The 21,806-nt window shown below is 34.5% G+C and overlaps 1 protein-coding gene and 1 pseudogene across 5 annotated transcripts in view; both read right to left on the bottom strand.

The window, feature by feature from the left end:
* Nucleotides 1–21,806, bottom strand: part of DLC1 (DLC1 Rho GTPase activating protein) — a 351,657-nt gene that overhangs the window by 92,420 nt on the left and 237,431 nt on the right. The window lies entirely within an intron of this gene.
* On the bottom strand, nucleotides 16,249–16,367 carry LOC118609591 (annotated as a pseudogene).

The following is a 21,806-nucleotide window of genomic DNA, read 5'->3' as shown; positions in this document are numbered from 1 at the left end:
TGCGAGATGATCCTTTGAGGTCTGGGGGAAAATATGATTAACTTCTATTTATATTTTACGTATCTTTTAATAAAAGAAAAATAAAATTAGGCTCTGCTAATATTTAACATGTAGGCTGATGTGGATTCCCACCCTCATTCCATGTATCACGTGTCACTTAAAACACTCAACTTACTGAAAGAAGATTGTGAATTTCATGGCTTGCATGGGTTGGCAGAGTCACAATTATTCATTTGCTTTCAGCATATATATACATGTTTCAATTGGTCTATGGCTGAATATAAATAAGCTTCAGACATTTGAAAGATATATTATCCCATTTGAAAAAAATTTTACTGAAAATAATGTTAATAAGTCTATACAAGGTAAAGAGCAAGAAAAAGTTGATATTTTTTCTATTCTTCATATAAACTCTTGCACTGACAATCGAATCGAAATGTCTGTCTCCATCTCCTCTGCCATGAAATTATCAAAAGGACTATCAAAATATTGATATACATTCATTATTTTTCAAAGTTAACCTTGACTGACTTAGGGGAAAATTGTACCCTGAGATATCAGATAAGGATAGAACAAAGTCATCATGATCAGCAAGGAATTTTAAACAATACATGCAAAACGTACTTTCCTGATTTCTTCCATAATATTATGTTATATAATACCCAGTTTAATATTTAATGGTAAGTGTTTATTAGCCACACTTAAAAAATTTTACTTAATACCAATCACTTTTAGACACATCAAGGAAACACTTGTTCTTGTCATGATAAAAATGGCTAAAAGAATCCTTGCAAAACAATATGTCAAGCTAGAATACATTCCTATGATAGTAAACACTGATAAAAAATGCACAATATACATTGTTCAAAATTTGAAGAAACAAATTTTATAACAAACTATGTAGTGTAAGGGGTTTGGCATACGTAACTAAAATACAGATGTTTCTAACAGGCTGCAGCTTATACCATTTTAAATATTTTGTTGATGGAATATGAACGATTACCTTCCTACTTTTATTACGAGTCATTAAGAAAAGAAAAACCAATGAGGTGATATTCTCAATAATAAATGACTCATTTAATAAAAATTGTATTTTGCAGAAAACTATTAAGTTAACCATAGAAAGAATTCTAGGCTTAGTTTACAGAGACAACATTCCAAAATTAATAGATGAGCTATTTCAGAAAAATTGTTTAAGCTAAGAGTGCACAAAATGCTATAGGTTGACATTGATATCCTTGTATTTTAATTTAAAAAAATAATAAAATGTAGTGAATTTTTAATAATATTTGAAATGAGGTAGGAAATTATTATAAAAACCATTTGTTACAAAACAGGGAGTTACTGGTTATCTCATGGCAAAGAACTTGAACATAAAGATGAGTTACTAATATTTCTTTAACAAAAAGAAAAAATTTCAAATTTGCCAACATTTCTGTGATGACAAGTTGCTGTTACTATTATGTTAACTGAATGTACATTTTAAAAAGTCTATATAATTTGTTTCTCTAAGATAAAGGTGACATTTAAACAATGAGTGAGGTAGTAACTGCTTTATAAAACAAACTTGTGCTATATATAAAGCATTCTGAAAATATTTTGAAAATATATGCAGTGCTATGTGAATTTATTATTGAAAATGTGTATGTATCACTTATTAAAATTCCTATAAGCAACAGTGAACAAAAAAACTCGAATGCAGTTTTCTAACTAGCTAGAATATTTAGAAATAAAAACTTACAGTAATATCAAACACCTGTACTAAAAATATACTAATGCAATCTCTTATTTGTTTTCGAGACATCAAAGCAGAGGTATTTATTAGTAAAATTTCAGCAAAATACTTTGGACACTTGTTAGACTGTATGGAAAATTTTGTGTCATGATTTAGTTAAAAAGTTGCATTTTGTCCATGTGGAGTTTCATATCTTTTTCTACCTTGATGGCCTTTGAAATTGATATTGAAATAAACTGAAGTTTGAATCAGGATGCAACCTATTACTAAATCAAAATTCAAAAACAATTTGAAGTATATTCTGTCACATTTCTTTTTCTAAAAATTATTAATGATAACATTTATAGAGAAAGCAAATGTGGGGTTTTTTTGGGGGGGTACTACAAAAGAATAAAATAAACTCAACCTTAAAAACAGACTTTTTTGTGTTTGCTTTACATAATATATTAGCACAGTATTACATGTAAATGATTTGTAGTAGTGGTTCCCAACTGGAAGAATTTTGCCCTGCAGAGGACATTTGGCAGTGCCTAGAGATTTTTTGGCTGTCACAACTGGGGGAAGTACTTATGACATCTAGTTGGTTGAGGCCAGGGATACTGCTAAACATCTTATAATGCACAGACCAGTCCCATGACAAAGAATTATCTGGCTCAAATATGAAAAGTACAGAGGTTGAGAAAGGCTACTTTAGAGATATATAAATATAAATATATATAATATATAGTGTGTGTTCAAAAATATTTTACTCAGTTAAAAATGTTTGGAGACCATTATAAGTTATGACTTCTGAGAAGTTAGTTGATTTATCTGTTGAGGTGCTGTTTGATTCCAAGTGCAAAATATCTGGTATTTTAAAAAATTTACCACACTATTTTTATTCAAAACTTGCCTTGTTTTTACCCCTGTGAATTATAAATCATGGGTTGACAAGAGAATGAATTCTTAGCAAGCAAGGCCACATTTGTACCATATCTTTAGAGCAGTCTTTCACTGTTGTTTTTTTAAAGTATTAAAATGTTTAAAACAAAGTTAGATTTTCATGAGGTAATAGATGCATTTGCACATGGGATTCAAGAAATTTAATCTCAAACTATGGGCACTAAAATGAATTTCATGAAACTTATTTGCACCTTATCACTTAGAGTTTCTGGGCAGAAAACTGAATTTAGAAATATAGTTGAACATTTTTGTTATCAAATTCCTTGTCTCTTTTTTGGTCAGTCTTCAAAAGAACACTGTGAAGATGAACATAATTTTTATTATTTATCAATCACTTTTTTTTGTCAGCAAAAAGAGTATTAAATCTTACCAAAACGTTGCAGATTCACAATTTGTTTCAAAGGCTAGTACAATTATTTTACTTTCACACAGGGTTTTGGGATTAAAAATTGCCCAGAGGGGCAATAATCACTCTCTAACTTTAAATTGTTCTTATCTGATATTCTTCAAACTTCTGTTTCCTTTCTGCAAGCCCAGAGTTTCAGAGCAATCATGAGTCATGACTTTGGAATAGAGATTCAGGAACCGAATTACAAAGTTAAAAAGGCAATCGACGTTTGAATATAGGACCAGACACACACCCGCGCGCGCGCGCGCACACACACACACACACACACACACACACACACCATTTCTAGTATGCTTTACAAGTACATCTTTAAAACCTGGAGGAGATGATGATGGAGATCATAAAAACTTATCGAAACTTATTCATTATATGCAGCTTAAGTTGTAAAAATGTCATTTATATTGCCTGTATTAATTATATTCCATATATTATTTTATTTGAGTTAGTATTAAGGAATATAAAAATATTTTAAAATATGAAAATAATAGAATGTTAAAGGTCAATGATGGCTTTAATTTTTCTATTTTTTTCTAAAGCCTATAAATTCTAGAAAAACCAATACTCTTTTGAAAAACACATTGAGAGATGGCAGTGATGGGGGCAACTATATGCTTAGGAAGTCTCTATAGTTTAGCAGATATACTAAATATATATTAAGATATATGCATGTACATCTGTGAATATCATTCTATTTTTATCTCTAGAAATATATGTAGTATATCTATAAAGATTATCTCATTTTTTGTCTATGTAGTCTTAATCACATATAATTTTCCCCATAAAAAGTTCTTCAGCAGAGTTACTGAATATGCACCTTTAAGTAGAGAACAATAAAGTCATGATCAGATATGGATGTTGGATAGTTGGCTAAACTCGCTCATAAACCAGGTGACTTTTGCCCATCAGTCTCCCTGACAACAAATTAAAGATTATTTGAGATTATAGAATATGGCATTGTTCATAGAGATACCATAGAGGAAAATAGAAAAACAAATTTAAAAAATCCTTTAAATGTTAAATATGGACACAGAAAGTCTAAGCAATGAACTAAAATCATGTATGGCTTTCAAATGCAAAGATAGGTGGTTAATAAATTTTAGTATCTTTTGAGGGGTAGAGAGTAGAAAGGAAATGTTTGTTTCTTCCTTTCTAGTTTCTACAGTTAAATGCTGCAACAAGGCTCGGAAGGAATTGCAAACTGTTGTCCATCTGTCATTACTTATTACTTGGTAATTTCTTGCCTTTATTTTCCTTTTAAAATGATAAACAAAACATAACGTATTCTCACAGTTCTCTCCCACTCTTTCGTTCTAAGTAAATATTTGTTTTCCCAATTCTGGTTATTTTTTCAAATTTCTTTTTCAAATTTCTTTTGTGTTTTGGCTATTTTTAATACTGTTTTAACATAATAAAACTACTAAAGGATAAGATCAAAGTTGAAATATATCAACAGGAATTATAATATTTATTGGAGACAAAACTTCAGAAGAAGAAACAAATCAAAATACACTGTCTGCTAATATACTCTAAAATTGGTAATAAAGTGAACAGAAACAATAAGATTTGATCTTCAGGAGAGATCCACATTTCATGAACAGTTTTGCAAATTCATTTACCATATTAAATCAGTTTTGGGAATTTTTTTTCTCTGTTTTGGAAAGAAGAAAATTGATACTTTGGCATTGCAAGGCAGATGGTCCTCATTTTTTATTCGGTACCTAACAGTTCAATAGAACAACTTCAAGTTTTCCATCTTTTAGTGACTTGATAATTACATATGTATTTCAACATCTTTTGAAGAAATTGTTTTATGCCTTCATTATCTTAAAATATACAACTACATAAAGTATATGTTATTCATGCTGCTTTTAAATCTCTTTCTCTGGTCTGAAGTTCTTCATATAAATCTTAAATAATCTATTTGTTCTAAATCATGTCATTGTAGGAATGGAATAGAAATTTAAATTGAATAGCATTTTAGCTTCCTCATTCTTCCAGACTTACAACTACCAAACAAATAATAATGAGGCAGGTAAAAAGAAAGAGAAAAGAGCGATTATCTTCTGCAAGGAACTTTGAAGATAAATATTGATCTTTATCTAAAACTCATTGGAAGCCACGATATTAGTTACCAACAAATACTAGTCATTGTTTCCTCTATTAGACAAATAACCTAATAATCCCATATCATAATTTGGTAGGGGAAGTAAATGTCAATTTTTCTTTTTAGTCCCTTATAATTGAAATTGTTACAGCATGATGACTGTAAAATAGAAATAAAAATAAAGAAAAAGAAAACAAAGGAAACCCCTCAACCAAGGAGTGGGGGGCTTTTTCTAAATCTACATGAAGTCCTGGCAAGTAAAATAATGTTATATATTGTAAATATCAGCATTCTAGCATGAAAATTGAACAGAACTCACACGTCGTATGTTGCCAAACTAAAACTGATCAACAATGAAGTTAAATAAATCATAACCAGAACTTCAACACACCCTAGAGAAGTCATTTCTACGATTGGTACCATGCCTGAGAGACAAGAAATAACCAGTGACTTCAGTTTAAACAATCTGTGATCTACATATATAAATACTCTGTTGAGAATTTAAGATAATTTTAGAAAGACTTCATCTTCATTGAATAACAAAATAAATTGGCATTCTTTTAATTTTGGTCACATAAGATGACCAGCCATGCTAGCCTTCCAAGCTTCAAGAGTTGCCTCTATTCTTGTCAGTATCCCTGATCCTCCCTGAGACTAAGGAGGCCACTCTGTTAATACACAGTTCAATAGCACTCTGTTTTTCTTTGGAACACTCAATGGTTGCTCTTTCTTCTGTTGAACTATAAGTCACATGAGGGCAGGAATTGTGTCTGTATTGTTTATTGCTATATTTCTAGCACAATGCTTGACAAAGATGAATGAATCTATGTTTTTTCACTTCCTAAGACCATATTTCTGTGCTTGTCTTAATTTATGAGGATTTGGTTTTGGTATTGCTTTTGGCATTCATTTTGCAAAAGAGAAATGATTCTGAAAATGTTAATTAAAATGTGATATTTTCATGTTAAAAATATGAGAGAGATACGAAAAGTATGAAAAATGCCTGTTTTTAATAATGGACTGCATGGTATTATTGACAGTGCTTGTGTTTTCTCAAGTAGCTTTCTCAGAATAGTTTCAAGAACTTCAAACATGCCTTTCATCCTCATGTTATCTCTGTGATACGTGAAGTATTTTCAATATCACCATATAACAGCTTGGGAGGCAGGCAGGTCTGAAAGGCAGAAGTCCAGAAATGTTTTCCATTTGACCAAGTGTTTGTTCCTAGTTATGGACTTTGCTCATTTTCATTTGACTTACGCAAAATTTGCTTTACTCAAGGACACCATTTAGTTTTTATTTGTGTAGTGTTCTATGTGCTATAGCAGAGATGAAAAAATTATTATGCTTTCTTTTTGAAACTTTAAGTCTCAAGAAGAGATGTTTAATGTAGTGAGAGTTTAATAATTATACTTTATTTGTCATTTCACAATGACAAATATGATTTATTTATTTATATTAATTTTATTAATTTATTGCCTTTTTCTTTAGTCTCACTCAGAGACAAGGTAAAAGACTTTTAATAAAAATTCTGCATATAACATCAACATTAAAAAATGCCCCAGTACTAAAATTAGAAACACTCAAGAAAACAGAATTTTCCTCAGGAATTAGTATTGGTTATACGTAGCTCAGGTAAGCAGAGTGTCTACACATATGTACATCCACGCTTCACCTATACCCACTACGTGCACGTTCACAGTTGTGCATGCCACATCTTCAAAGATACTGTTCCAATCTACGACACATTTTATATTCTTGAAATATGTAAACCTAACAACATATACTTCCATATTCAATATAAACATTGAAAAAAAGAATAAAATCTTATCATTTGTGACAACATGAATGACTCCTGAGGGCATTATGCTAAGTGAAATAAGTCAGACAGAGAAAGACAAATATCATATGATCTCACCGACACATGGAATTTGAAAACAACTCCACCAACACCAACACCACCACTACAAGCTCATAGATACAGAGAACAGACTGGTGGTTGCCAGAGGGTGGGGGTGAGCAGTGGTGAACGGGATTAAAGGTACGAACTTCCAGTTATAAAATAATTGTCATGGGATGTAATGTACAGCATGGTGACTATAGTTAATGATATATTTCAAAATTGCCAAGAGAGTAGATCTTAAAAGTTTTCATAACAAAAGAATGGTTTACAGTAATGAATGTTACCTATATTTCTTATGGTGATTATTTCATAATATAGTAAATATTGAATCATTATGTTGTATACCTGAAACCAATATAATGTGATATTGTCATTATATCTCAATAATTATAAAAAAGATTGAAAGAGAATGTCTCTGAATTTATCAGGACTCCTCAGATTTCCAAAAAACCAGGAAGTTACAATTTGTGAAGATGGTAGAAAATTATTGGTTTTAAATTCAAGGATATACTATCTTAAAAGACAGTATTTAAAAAGAAAAAAAAACTAATAAATGAAGGTGTTTTTTCCCATGAATCAAATTTGAAACCCAAGGGGCTTCCATTTCCAGTGAAAAGAAACCTCAAGGCAGATTTCTTTCCCCTCCTCCATTCCTCTTCAATAATGAAATTTCATCTTTTTGGGGCCTTCACTATGTCTGCAGTGAGGCACGAACTGCACAATAAAATCTCAAATGAATGTTTAATAAAATTTTGGTTATTTAATGCATTTCTGATTTTTTTTTTTTGGCGATTTTCTTCATATGAAGATATATTCTGAGTAAAATATCCTTGGGCTTCTTTCCCCACCAAATGAAAATTTTAAGTATAATTAACAACTTACTAGCTGATGTAGAAAGTAGAGAAACATTATTAATAGCTTGGACATATTCAAAATGGCAAAAGAGAATAGAAAATTACGCAAATAAAGATACTTCTAGCTATGGAGAGTATCCTTAAATGATCAGTTTAGTGTGTTTTCTTTGTTTTAATAGTTCCTTAGGAAAGTTGCTTTTCATACTTTCGGAACTCTGTTGGCGAGCTTCAGAGATAGCTCTCCTGTTTGCTTTGTTTGATGTGCCTTGCAGCCCTACACACGGCCTGTGGCCTGTGGTGATTGTTGGTGTTTCAGGCTTCTCTTATCACTGGTGGAACTGGCATATTGTCAAATCCTATTGAAGAGCCCTTATTTCTGTACCAGCCAAGATTGGAGAGCAATGGTCCTGCCAGTTGCATACCCACCCAGGCAATGTTTTCTTCTCCAGGAACATGGAAAGGCCACTTGTGGGGAAAGGTGGAGGGAGACAAACCAATTGCCACTTCCGAGGGGGAAAAAATTTTCCCTTTGTGCTCTTATCTTCATCCACTTCCAATTTTACTGATTTACGTCTGCCGGGTTACAGAGGAGGTAAAAAGGAGAGGAGAAAGAGCTTGATTTGAGTGCTTGCAGCAACATATGAGTGACGATAGATGGGTCTTAGTGAGACAGCTTTGATAACAGCTTAATTAGATGTCAGATACTGTCATACCCAGCACACAGCACACATGATCATCTGGAAAGAGTGCACAAACAACATATGCTTCTTGTTCATTCATTTGTTCATGCATTCATTTGATACATAATGTATTGAGTGCTACCAGGTACTGGGCACTGTTCTAAGCACAAGGATTATAGCAATGAACAAAACAGCCCCAAATCCCTGGTTTTTGGACGCTTTCATCTTAATGGATTCTACATTCTCTACATTCTCATGACATAGTGAAATTGCTAGGTTATTTCCCAGATGTCTTATAAATTATTTTAATTAAAAATAATTAATATGGGAAAATTTTTGCCTTGGTGCCAAGCTGGGAGAATTTGAATTTAAGTATTAAATGTTTGGTAAAATTAAACCCCAAAGAGCTATAAAAATACATTCCATTATATATGTATACTCCAAAAATATTACTATTGTAGTGCTGTTGAAGGTGGGACAAAATTCAAGGAAAATTCAGAAGTCATATTTTCTTAGAATTCTATGTTAATTACAAAATATTAAACACAGTCTTAGAAACCACATTTGTTTTCACCTCATGGAATAATATGCTCATTTTTCTGTCCACTTCTACAACAGGCCATGAATCAGTCTCCACTTTGCCCCCTAGAAGAGCAGCCTTGAGTCAGTTTACTGATACCAGGTCGCTAGTTATACATTCACAGGGGGAGCAGCTGCCTGTGGAGAATGGGGAGGCAAGGCCTTCCTCCAGCTGCCTCTGCTCTGACCCCTTTCATCCATTCAGGCCTTTTGCCTGGAAAGGTGTCCTAGATGATTTTCCTCACTATACTCCCTCCCTGTTCCCATCTTTTCTGCACACTGTGTCAAAATGAACCTTCTACAGCATCACTCTCCTCTGATGGTTTTCCTGCTCCAGAAGGTCCCATCAGACCCAGTCTCTTCTCCTTGCCAGGCTATCAAGGCCCTCACATTTTGGAGCCAACTTAACCTGGTATCAATCATAATGATAAAGTTAACAATACTTGTAAGTTGTTTATACACAGAGGATCTCATTTGACAGAGGGTTGCATGGGATTTCAGAAAGGTCAAGTGATTTGCTCAAAGCTGCCCAGTTGTCAGGAGGAACCAGGGTGAGAGCTCAATTTTTCTGAATCCTGAACCACTTCTCGTGTTGCTGCTTCTCCTTTTCATGACGTGCTCTTTGCTCCAGTTGCTCGAGTGCATCTTCCAGTTCCCAGCACTGGCCATACTCCTCGCAACTGGTAATATTCTCTTGCTCACTTTGCTCCATCCCTGTACCCAGCTTGATACGCCAACGTCCTGAAGCCTGCCTGGCTCCTTCTTCCCGTGAGCTCCAGCACACAGTTGTCTCTTCTTTCTCCGAAATATTTCCTTAAGCAAAGGTTTAGCCCAGGGGTTTTCAATCTCAGAACTATTGATATATTATGCCAAATAATTCTTTACCATGGAGAGGCTGTTCTGTGTACTGTAGGATATTTATCAGCATCTCTGGCCTTTAGCTATTAGGTGCTAGCAGTATCCCTAGAAGTGAGAACCTAAAATGTTCTCAGACACTGTCAAATGTCCCCTGGGTTGAGAACCATAGCTTAGCATGTAGTTGTTCTCTAGTTGAGGGATGTGGTTTAAGTGTGTCTTCCCAAGAGATAAGAAGTGAGGACAGAATGCTTGTGTTTTGTTTGTATTCTCTGAAGTTGTTCTGCACTCAATATGATTTATGGACCCTTGTTCCTCCTTCTAGTTTCAAATTGTTGCCACCTATTATATCTTCATACTCCTGTTTGATTTTGAGTTGTATAGCATAGTAATTAAGAGCCTAGGTTATAACATTTTAAAGAATGGGTCTACATATCACTTCTATCACTAGTTGTATAGCTGTGAGACCCTTGCTGGACTTTCTGTTTGTGAATGTCAGTATTTTCCAATAGCAATTACAATGCAAGCCACCAAAAGAATAAAAAGGAACAAATGAAATTAATTTTATAATATATCCAATGCACCCAAAACACTATCATTTCAAAATGTAATTAATATAATAAATTTTTAATGAGATGCTTGACATTTTTCTTTTTGCATTAAGCCTTTGAAATCCGGTGTGTAGTTTACTCTTAGAGAAAGTCTCAATTAGAATTAGTCACACTTCAAGTGCTCAATAACACGTGTGTCTGGTGGTGACCAGATTTGCTCATTTCCCCCATTTGTCTATTGGCATCTTGAGGGGCAGAGATGTTTTTATTAATTTTATATTTAAAAACATTATAAATTGTCTTTTAAATAATAAATTATACTGATTTTCCTGGATTAAAAGCTTGAGTCTGCTTTGGTTCTTTTTCCCACTTTAGAAATCATTTTAGCCCTTAATATAAAGTATAGAAAATATAGAAGAAATTAAGTCTCCTTCCTTGAATGGGTTCCTATCTACCTGTACAGGGAAAATATACATGGATGAACAACTGGAAAGCAATGTATAATTATTAAGAAGAATGCTTTCAAAAAGGAGCTTTCAAAATTGAATGACCGAGGGAAAAAATAATGTCTTTAACAAATGATGCCAAGACAACTGGATAGCCACATGCAAAAGAATAAAGTTGGACCCTTACCCCACACATTATGCAAAAATTAACTAAAAATGGACCTACATTTAAGAGCTAAAATCATAGATCTCTTAGAAGAAAACGTGGGTGTAAATGTTCATGACCTCGGATTTGGCAATGGATTTTTACATGTGACACCGAAAGCACAAGCAACAAAAGAAAAGCTAGATACATTAGGTTTAGTCGAAATCAAAACTCTGTGCAGTCCTGAGAGAATAAAAAACAACCCACGGAATGGGTGAAAATATTTGAAAATCAATGGACATTCTCCAAAGACAAACCAATGGCAGCAAGTACACGAAAAGATGCTCCAGGTCACTAGCCATTGGAGAAGTACAAATCAAAACCACGATGAGATACCACTTCACACCCACTAGGATAGCTATAATTAAAAAACAAGAAAAAGAACAAATGTTGGCAAAGATGTAGAGAAACTGGAACCCTCACACACTGATGGTGGACATGTAAAATGATGCGGCCTCTGTGAAAACAGTTTAAGTCAAAAATACAACTATCATATAGCCAGCAATCCTATTCCTACGTATATATTCAAACAGAAATTTGTATAAGAATGTTCATAGTAGCTGAACGATAGCTAAGTAGTTAAGTGTATTTCACAATAAATATATTTTCACAATAGCTGAAAAATGTAAATAACCCAAAGTCCATCAACGGATGAGCGGATAAATAAAATTTAGTATAAGCATACACTGGGTGGGATATTATTCAGCCATAAAATGAAATAAAATACTGATACATGCTACAACACAAGTGAAACTTGAAATTATTATGCTAAATAAAAGAAGTGAGATGCAAAGGGCCACATATTGTGTAATTCCATTTATACAAAATGTCCAGAATAGGCAAATCCACAGAGACAGAGGAGGTTTCTGGGTGCTGAGAAGCTAAGGAAATGAGGAGCGACTGCTTAGTGGGTGTGGGGTTTCCTTTTGAGGTGATTAAAGTATTTTGGAACGAGATGAAGAGGATGGTTACACAACACTGTGAATGTATGAAATGCTTCTGAATTGTACATTTAAAAGTGTACAATGTTTAAAATGGTAAATCTTAGGTTTTGCATATTTCAACACAATCAAGAAAATTGAATGGTTGATAATGGTTCTGGGGCCACACAGGGTACCAGTGAGGGCTTTTTTGAACAAGATGGGCTTCTGAGCACAAAGACCTGAAATTTGAATTTTCTGCCAAAAAGGATAAAGGTGACCTAGATAAAGATAGAAGCCTGAGCAGAATAGCTCGTGGAACAAGTGGGCTCACGTGAAAGTGCTAAGGAAAGTCACTTTATATTCTACAATTTTAATACAAGCAAGAATTGCTTTAAAGCACTAAATATATTTTCATCAGAGACCAAATACTCCTAAGTTGTTAAATATCAATAAGCGAACACATAAAACAAGAGGGTATATCCTTTGATCTTGTAATCAGATATTATTGTTTTATTACTCTTGAGAAAAGAGGAAAATATTCTTTGGGATCACTCACAGTTCATCAATTTTTACAACATTTGTTTTACAAATACTGTGTTCTTGTGGAGGCGAGAGGTGGGGACACACACAGCATATTTATTTTTTCTATATCCTGAGTGAATCCATACATCATTGCATTAGGAGCTAAATCTGTCTGTGATTAATTATTGCAGTAAAGTGCAACGCGAAATATCCAAAGTTTGAAAAAGAGATTGTTAACTGTTCGCATGGAGATCAATAGCTTCAGGAGGCATGAACTGCCCTGTAGCCACACAGTCAGAGCCCAGACTGTCAGCAAGACAGGTTGAGAGCTGAGTGATGAAAGGCAACCCCACATAAGAAGGTGTTAGGTGATTGCATTTTAAACTTAATGGAATAGACTTGAGCCAAGGCATACTGCAGGTTGCTCCTGTGTACTATAAGGAGAAGGGCCTATCATTTGAGTCTTTAATTCCTAGACACTTTAAACTCATTGGGTTTTCTCAGCCCTAAACTAAGGTCATCACTCTTCATAAGTTTTTCCCACAAACTAAACAAAACGTTGTGGCGTCGCCATCTCAGTGCCTCTGGGGGAATGTTAGACATCACTGACCTGGATGATTCCTGTTGGCAGGACACCCAAATACAGGCATCTAGATTGGGAAGAGGCTTCAAAAACTGGCTGACAACCAGCATCCTCACTCAGGGACCCCATTCTCTGGAAAATTATTTCTAAAGGTCTTCCATTCCTTAATGTCAAGGAAAGCATTGCCAAGTAGAAGTTAAATTTAGCTGTTTTTCTAAGAGACAACAAAGAAAATGGAAATTTTGATGTCTAAGAAGGCCTTTTTATTATTATCATCAATTAATATTTATTTGGCAACCTTTGGCATTCATGGTACTGTGCAATAGAATATGTCACAGAGGGTTAGATTACCTCAAGAAATTTAGGGCTATCTTCGAAAACATATATTGTTATTAAATCTCTTGATCACTGACTCTTGCAATCATAAATAAGAGATGGAGGAAACCCCGTATCTTCAATTCTTTCAGATTATGGTAGAAAAAGTAGAACTAAAAAGGTGTTTGGTATAAGTTATCCTATATTGAATTTTGAGCTATTACGCTCAATGTTTTGAGAGAGGAAAATTACGTTCCATATTAGTAGTTTGTTGAGTATACTAATGACGTTTTATGTAGGTTAGACACATCTTTTAAAAGGCAAGTAAAATATTAATTTTTAAAAAATTTTCCTTTAGTCCTTACCATCTGATTCCTCCTTCATTAGAAGTTCCCAAATTCTACTTGCTAAAATTTTAAAACTGGTTTTGAAATCTGAGCACCGCCTGGTGATTCCAGAACTCTTGCTTCTCACCCATTTCCCTGTATCTTCTGCTGTTTATTTTTCTATGATATCATTCTTTCACACCATTCTGTGTTCTAGGTACTGAATTTTCTCCCTCTGTTATAATCAGAGGAGCTCAGGATTTGGAATCAAATGGACCTGGTTGAAATTTTAGTTCTACCTGTTACTAGTTATATGACCTTCTGCAACCTTCTTAGATATTTGTACCTTAATTTATTCATCTGCAAAATGGGAAAGTAACACTATAGAGGTGTTAAAGGAAAATGTGACCAGTGTGCCAAGTAAGAACTCATTCCCCTGCTCCATCAGACCAGAACAGTCCCTGTCCCCTGGTCCCTCAATAAGTGTCTGATATGTTGTGAGTCACCTCAGCTGTGATTTCTTTAAAGAAAAGTAAATGTTCATTTAAAATAACACAATACTCTATTTGCCTCTGTGAAGCCTCGTTTTTTTGTGTTATGTCTATTTGGATCATTTCTTTGCTATTTTTCTGTAATGCAGCAAGGATTGAAAATTTAGAAGAAAATCGACCACTAATAATTGTCTTTAAATATGGTAAAAAATGAACACATAAACTAACTTTAGTTTAACTTAATGTTCCAAACCAAACTACCAACATTAATTGGTATAGAAATATTTCTTTGTACACATTTTTGCACAGGAAACTTTAAAAAAGAATTGCTTGGTTGGCTAACACCATTGGAATGCCAATTTCTAATAAACAACGAGCACTCCATTTTATTGGTCTGCTAGGAACACATATATATGAAAGTAGAGCATTGTAATTTGAAAAATTTATTTTAGCCTTAAAGTCTTTAAAACTGGCTTCAACTGTTTCTACTTTATATTGTTTTTAATTTTTCAGTGGTTAATACATTTCAGTAAAAGGTGGGGAGTTTTAAATTACACAGTAAAACAGAAACAAATCAAAAGATTTCCTAAAAATGTGAAGAATGTCTGAAACCAACTCTAATAAAAAAGAAAATGTACTGAGAGTATGGTTAAGGAGCTGTTTCTTTTTGCACTTATTTTACCCTGAATTACTGTGATCAGATTATGTAATTTTTGGAATGACTATAGGCTCTGAGTACGTATAAAATATCTGACACACAAAAAGAGCTTTTTTTTGGGGGGGGGAATCTTTTGATTACAAGAAGTTACTTAGTTTTTCACATAAATGGTTTCCGCTGACTATCTGATGAATTTAGAATACGGTGGTCATCAGGGATGCTCACCCGTATGCCAGTTCTCCTTTTATTGTGTGTATGTCAAGTGTGTCCTTCACTACCTCTTTGAAGAAAGAAGTGTCCATAGGGCTTGCTTTGACTAACAGACCATTTCTAAGCAGACATCTTTAAGAGCTAGTGGGCAATTCACATCTCCCCTTGCTCCACCACTATGGAAAAATTAGAAGAAAACATGACGCCTGCTTGTCATACATAAGCATTCCAGAGTGAATGGAATATAGAGTACAAGAAATGTGAGGAAGCCTGGAGAAGGCATGGCCAAGCTTATGGAGACATTCAGTACTAAGCACAAGAGTTTGAACTATATTTCAAAAGCAAAGGAGGAAATTCTGAAAGGTTGTGAGCAAGGGCATGAAGTGACCAGAGCAAGGCTGCAATAGAGACTAGAAAGGTTTTGAGATGCATACTAGAAAAAGCTTAATCAAAAGGACATTGGCATTATGGTCAATTTTGAAGACAGCTCAGAAAGAAAAGAGGAGAAGCAGACCTTTAGTAGACACCGAACCTGCTGGCACCTTGACACTGGACTTATTAGCTTCCAGAACTGTAAGAAATAAATGTTATTTAAGAAAAAAAAATTTTTTTAAACCAAATAAAATTAAAATAAAAGAAAGAAAGAAGTTACTTAGATCCAAGTAAACATAAAAAGAATTACTGATTTACTTTTCTAAGGCTAATGAAATTCTTTGGGGGAAATAAAATAAATCAAATTTGTTTGCTCTATAAAGCAACCATAAAGCTTTTATAAACATAGTGAATCTTCTATAAAAATAGTGACTACTTATTGTGTGTGGTTTTTTTGTTTGTTTGTTTTTTCTGGTTTTTTTTTTTTTTTTTTTTTTTTTTTTTTTTTTTTTTTTAGGCAAAGCAACCCTTGGTTGACCACACAAACTGCAAGGACCTTGTCAGATTACAATCCCTTATTTTTTATGCCTACAGCACCTGGTCTTCCTAAGTGGTCTCCCAACCAAATACTAACCAGGCCCAACCCTGCTTAGCTTCTGAGATCAGATGGGTTTGGGCTCGTTCAGGGTGGCTTGGCCATAAACTACCTATTGGTTTTTGAGACATAAACATATGGGGTCTATTTTTGACAGGATCTCATTGTCTATGAGATTTCACTCCTGTTGGTCAGAAGAGTTTATGCATGAAATAAATGGCCACTAAATCTCATTTACTTTTTATTCATGACTGCTGCTGGAGGAATGTAAAATTCTTTGCAAAGTGAGAACAAATGGTGCAGACTCATCTGTTTATTAAGGGCTTGAGAGCCTAAGTAGTAGCTGAGAGCTACAAACATTAATGTCAAAAGAGTATTTGTGGTTGTTTATGGGTAGGGCATTCTTAGGCAGGTTTTGACATGTGAATTCCTGTCCAGCAGGACTAGGACATGGGGTGGGAAGCTTCAAGTGGTCGTCAAAGGTGAATTCTATTCTGGGAAGGTTCTGATTTGTTTTTCCTGCACTGCCCACTTCCTTCCTCAAGGAGCTACTTCCTCCTAAACAATATTTCCTTACTCTCCAATATTATCACAGGACAGCATGTACAGTAAAGGCGAGATATGGCAGTATCTACAGGAGCCAAGTGCTTACAGATTTTCTGTCTTCCTATCTACTGTAGCTATTCCTCCCGGAGCCAAAGGCCAAGTAACGCATTCCATAATAGTATTATACATTAAGTAAATAATTAACCACCAAAGACAAACCCCCAAAATTGAAAGTCGGAAGCTTCCTTGGGAATTTTCTAGGTAATTACAGAAGATGAGCTGTTGGAGTAGAGGCTCCATCATTCTTTCCTTTGCTAGATTTTCAATAAATTTTCCTATCCATATCAAGAAATGAAAGGTTATCTGAAGAATTCCTGGAGAGCCCAGCCATTTAATCTCAACTAATTAAAATCTGTTGTACAGGGTAGAAATGTCTATGTCTTCTATGCCTCTCTGTGATTTCAAGTAGAAAGCTGATATTCTTACACAAAGGTGGGAGTTATGCCTTTAAAAAAGTCATACTTCTTTTTCAAAGTGGCTCTTGACTGGGAGCAAGTTCCCCTGGATTGCTGAAGTAGCCCCAGGATGCTCTCAAAGGCTTCGTTCCCCGGGCACTCCAACCAATGTAATCATCACAGTTACATTTGAAGATTTCCCAAACAGGGTAAGTCAAGAGTTCAGGAAGGAATGTGAACAACCAGGCTGGCACCTACAACCAGAAAGGGCAAACATCTCATTCACTCCTTTCCTCCTAGAAAGAATTTCTGACCTTGTATCTGGTTAGAAGAAAGCTGAGAACTCCTAACTGAATGTATAGCACATAGAAAAGGAGGTACTCAGGCCCAAGAGTCCATTTTTTGCAAAAATAACAGAAAATAAAAAACAGCAGATTTTCTTTTTCTCCACAATGAGATTTTTTAAAAATTGAATAATCAATTTAAGTGTAATCCTCTTGGTGAATATTATTTTTGATTTATATTTGAGTCTTCTCTAGGAAATTAGAGGTACTTTCAGATATGTTTTCATATTCTGATAGAGACAGAGAAATTAGTGCTGCTTATATGACAGTGAATAGCACAAACACTTTTATAGTGCTCTATAATCTATAATTATCTCCCCTATTATTTTATTTAACACTAATAAATGTTGATAGACTGGAAAAAATTAACTTAGAGAGCAGGTACCCTTTCCCACAATTGACCACATGGTCAATTTGCATTGTCAAGCTTAAATTTTAGAAATGTGAATTTCTCTTTCCAGGCCACTAGTCTGTTCTTTGGTGGAGATCATAATAGCATCTTTTGGAAGTCACAAGTATTTGACAATTGTAGATTCTAGATTTTTCCAGGATGAGCTGTATATAGAATATTTTCTATTTTCAAACCATGTGACCTGTTTTGTTTCATAAAATGCTTTTTGTTTCTATATAGGGATGGAAGCTAGTCTTATCTTCTGTCACAGATATCACTTTGTGTCCCTCTGACTCTTTGTAGCTTTGGTAACCTTGGAAAATGCTTGGATTTCGATTGGTGGGAAGATTCTGGTCTACTTCAGTAGACTGTCCTGGGTATAGACTTAATTGGTTCTGAGCTTTCCTCAAGTGATTCAAATCAAAGTCTTGGGTACCCATGGACTAATACTAGGAAGTGGTAATCTCCATGAACAACTATGGCAAAAACTGGGCACAAATGAGAGTTAATTAGTATACTCTGTGTAGGCTATGAGGAATGAGAATGCGGCTGACTACTGAGCTCGATCTGAATTCACTGCTTACTTTAGTGATAATATTTACAAAAACAACTTATCTTAGTTTTATACACAATCTCACATGGAGATTAGTCAACAGGACCTGTATTACTATATCATTATTACTACTTCTGTCCTATTCAGATACTACAAGGCCATGTCTTCTAACACCTTTCTTCTCTTTTATTTAAGTCCCAATCTATATCATTTCAGAGATTGGGTGGAAGAAACCTATAGGCCTGAAAGACTGATAAAAGGAATCTTGGAAGATTTCCTAGATTATGAAATTGAGGCTAGGAGAAGTTTGTGGATTGTCTAGCATCATGTAGTAAATAATGGCAGAATAGCATGTACTGTTTTCTTGAGTGCATACATCACTGTTAGAAAAAAAATCTGAAGATATAGGCTCCATGATTGTACTGAGTTCCCCAACATCAATGCATATGCTCAGGGGGATGTACCCATGTGTTCCAAGACATGATAAAACATAAATTAGTTTTTTGATGTTTCATATCATGTATTATAACAATGGCTAATTTATTGTGAAATAGGCAGTTGTTTTACTTCTCATCTCACATTTAGGCATCACATACAAATTGATAATTATAAAAAACAAATCGTTTTACACAACTGGTTTGATGGCTTTTGTATTTCATTGAATTAACTTTGGCTCGGATATTATGGCATTTACGTAGCTGGTGTTTAGGCTGAACTTAGTCTTAAGTGAGACAAGGTACTTTACTGAATGTTTATACCTCACTCCCTTCCCCTCCATTTTTCATTAGAAAATGGGATAATTGTAATATTTCATAGAGCTATTAGGAAGATTATAAGAGATTATGAATACAGGGTACTCTGTAAACTCTAAATCTATATACAAACATGAATAAATATTATTGTTGCAATAAAACTGAAGTGGCCCCAGTAACTTTACTTACTAAGTTCTTGTTGTAATAGTTTTTTTTTTTTCTCTCTTTGAATTTGTATATGTGGCAATGAGAGGGCTTGGAAATATGTTTTATTTCCTCTTTTGTGACTTGAAATTCCTTTTAAAGAAGTTTCCTGTTCATATAAATAGCAAATACACAATTATCAGAGAACAACTAAATAAAAATAAAAAAAGGGAAAATTTTGAAAATTATGTATTAATAAAGGATTTGTATCTAGAATATGTTAAGGACTCATAACAAAATAAAAATAAATAACTCAATTAAAAATAAGCAGAGGTCCTGGAAAGACATTTCTTCAGGGAAGACATACAAATGGCCAGTAAACATGAAAAGATGCTCACTATCATTAGATGTGCATATAGAATGGAAAATGTAAATCAAAATCACGAAAAGATATCACATCACCCCCTCTAGGATGGCAAAATAAAAAAGTTACACTGTAACAAGTATTGGTGAGAATGCAGAGAAATTGGCACTCTTGTACACTGCTGGTAAGAATGTAAAACAGTATAAGTGCTTTGGAAAATAGCCTGGCAGTTCCTCAAAAGGGAAAATAGAGTTACCGTATGACCCAGCGATTACACTCCTGGCTATATATCCAAGAGAAATAAAAATATATGTATGTACACACAGTAACTTGTGTATGAACGTTCATAGCAGCATTATCTGCGGTAGCCAAAAGTGGAAACGACACAAATGTCCATCGACTGATATATAAATAAAATGTGAAATAGACTTACAATATATTTGACAATAAAAAGAAATAAAATACTGACACATGTTATATTATGAACCTTGAAAACATTACACTAAGTGAACGAAGCCAGTCATAAAGGACCACATATTGTGTGATTCCGTTTATATGAAATACTTGGAATAGGCAACTCCATAGAGACAGAAGGTAGGTTAGTGGTTACCTAGGCCTGGGACAGGGGGTTGTGGGGAAGGGCACTTGGGGAGAAATGGAAAGTGGTTGCTAATAGGTACAAGGTTTCTTTTTGGGGTGATAAAATGTTCCAAAATTGTGAAACTCTGTGAATATACTAAAAGCTATTGAACTGTATACTTTAAATAGGCGAATGGTATAGTGTGTAAACTATGTTATCAACAACGATGATGACAATGAGAGAGAGAAAGAGTTTTTCTTGGACTCTAGATTTTACATGACATTTCCTTAGTAAAAGTGGATAACTTTACAAAACACACGAGCTAAGAAGCTCTCTACCTCCAGACTGATGAAGAGAACCTAGCCTCTAAAAGCCAATGATAAATTCTGAAAGTGTTCATTTTGCTCAAACTGGTGACCTGCAGTTATTGGAAGCATTTACATCTTAGACCAGATGGATTAGTAAAATGATTTTGGCCCAAGTGGACCAAAGACTCTAATGGCCAAAAAGCTTTGATGTTGTCAAACAACCAACCAAATAACATGCTGGATAAAAAGAAAACAGATGTACAGACACCACTGAGGGAGGCTTTGATCTCCTCTGTGGTGGCTGCCTGCTCATAAAGGACACTGGGAACTTTGTTGCTCTTCCTAATGAGCCTTCCCTGCTTTATTAGGTTCACTGATTTCATGCACACCAAACAGGCGGGAAACGGCACTGCTTTCTAAGAAAGCACTTTGATGTTTTACTAATACAGGCCAATAAACCATTTCCTGCACTCTCATCCAGTACACAGTGATTATAGGATATGTTCAAAAATACTATATTCAGTCTCTGCAGCGAAACAGAGCACACCAGAAAGGGTCGCAGCCAAGAGTTAAGAACACCTTGGAGTCTTTATCAGACTCATGCAACAATTCGATTTTTCTAGTTTATTGTGTTTTTTCTTTTTTTAAACGTAAACAGCATTGTCTCTCTGTCTCAAGATACTGGTAATTCAAAAAGCAAGATTAGGTTGTAATGCGACTAAGAGAGTTGATTTTAGGTTTTGACACTTGAAGTTGAGGGGACACAGGCTGCCTAAATGGTGTATATATAAAGACAGCAGCAATCCACGGCGGCATTTTTAGCTTTATTTTGTGAAGAAATACCAAACCAAAGGGTTTCAGGCATTTGCCACTTTGCCTGTGGTATGGAGAAAGGGATGGTGGGTCATTCATTGTATCACAAAGGCACATGTATCACCAAAAAGCACTAGCCTTGGAGGTCAATGGAATTTGGTCAGGATCCTAGATTCGCCATTGACTACTGTGTACATTTGGGTAAATTACTTAAGCTTCTAACTCTAACTCTTCTGTGACCTCATTTGTTAAGTGAGATGATCTCTAGAGTTTCCATTCCTATATATTTTAAATTAAA

Source organism: Rousettus aegyptiacus, unplaced genomic scaffold (genome assembly GCF_014176215.1).
Source record: "Rousettus aegyptiacus isolate mRouAeg1 unplaced genomic scaffold, mRouAeg1.p scaffold_m13_p_11, whole genome shotgun sequence".
Taxonomy (NCBI): domain Eukaryota; kingdom Metazoa; phylum Chordata; class Mammalia; order Chiroptera; family Pteropodidae; genus Rousettus; species Rousettus aegyptiacus.
This window is presented reverse-complemented; position numbering and strand designations above follow the sequence as displayed.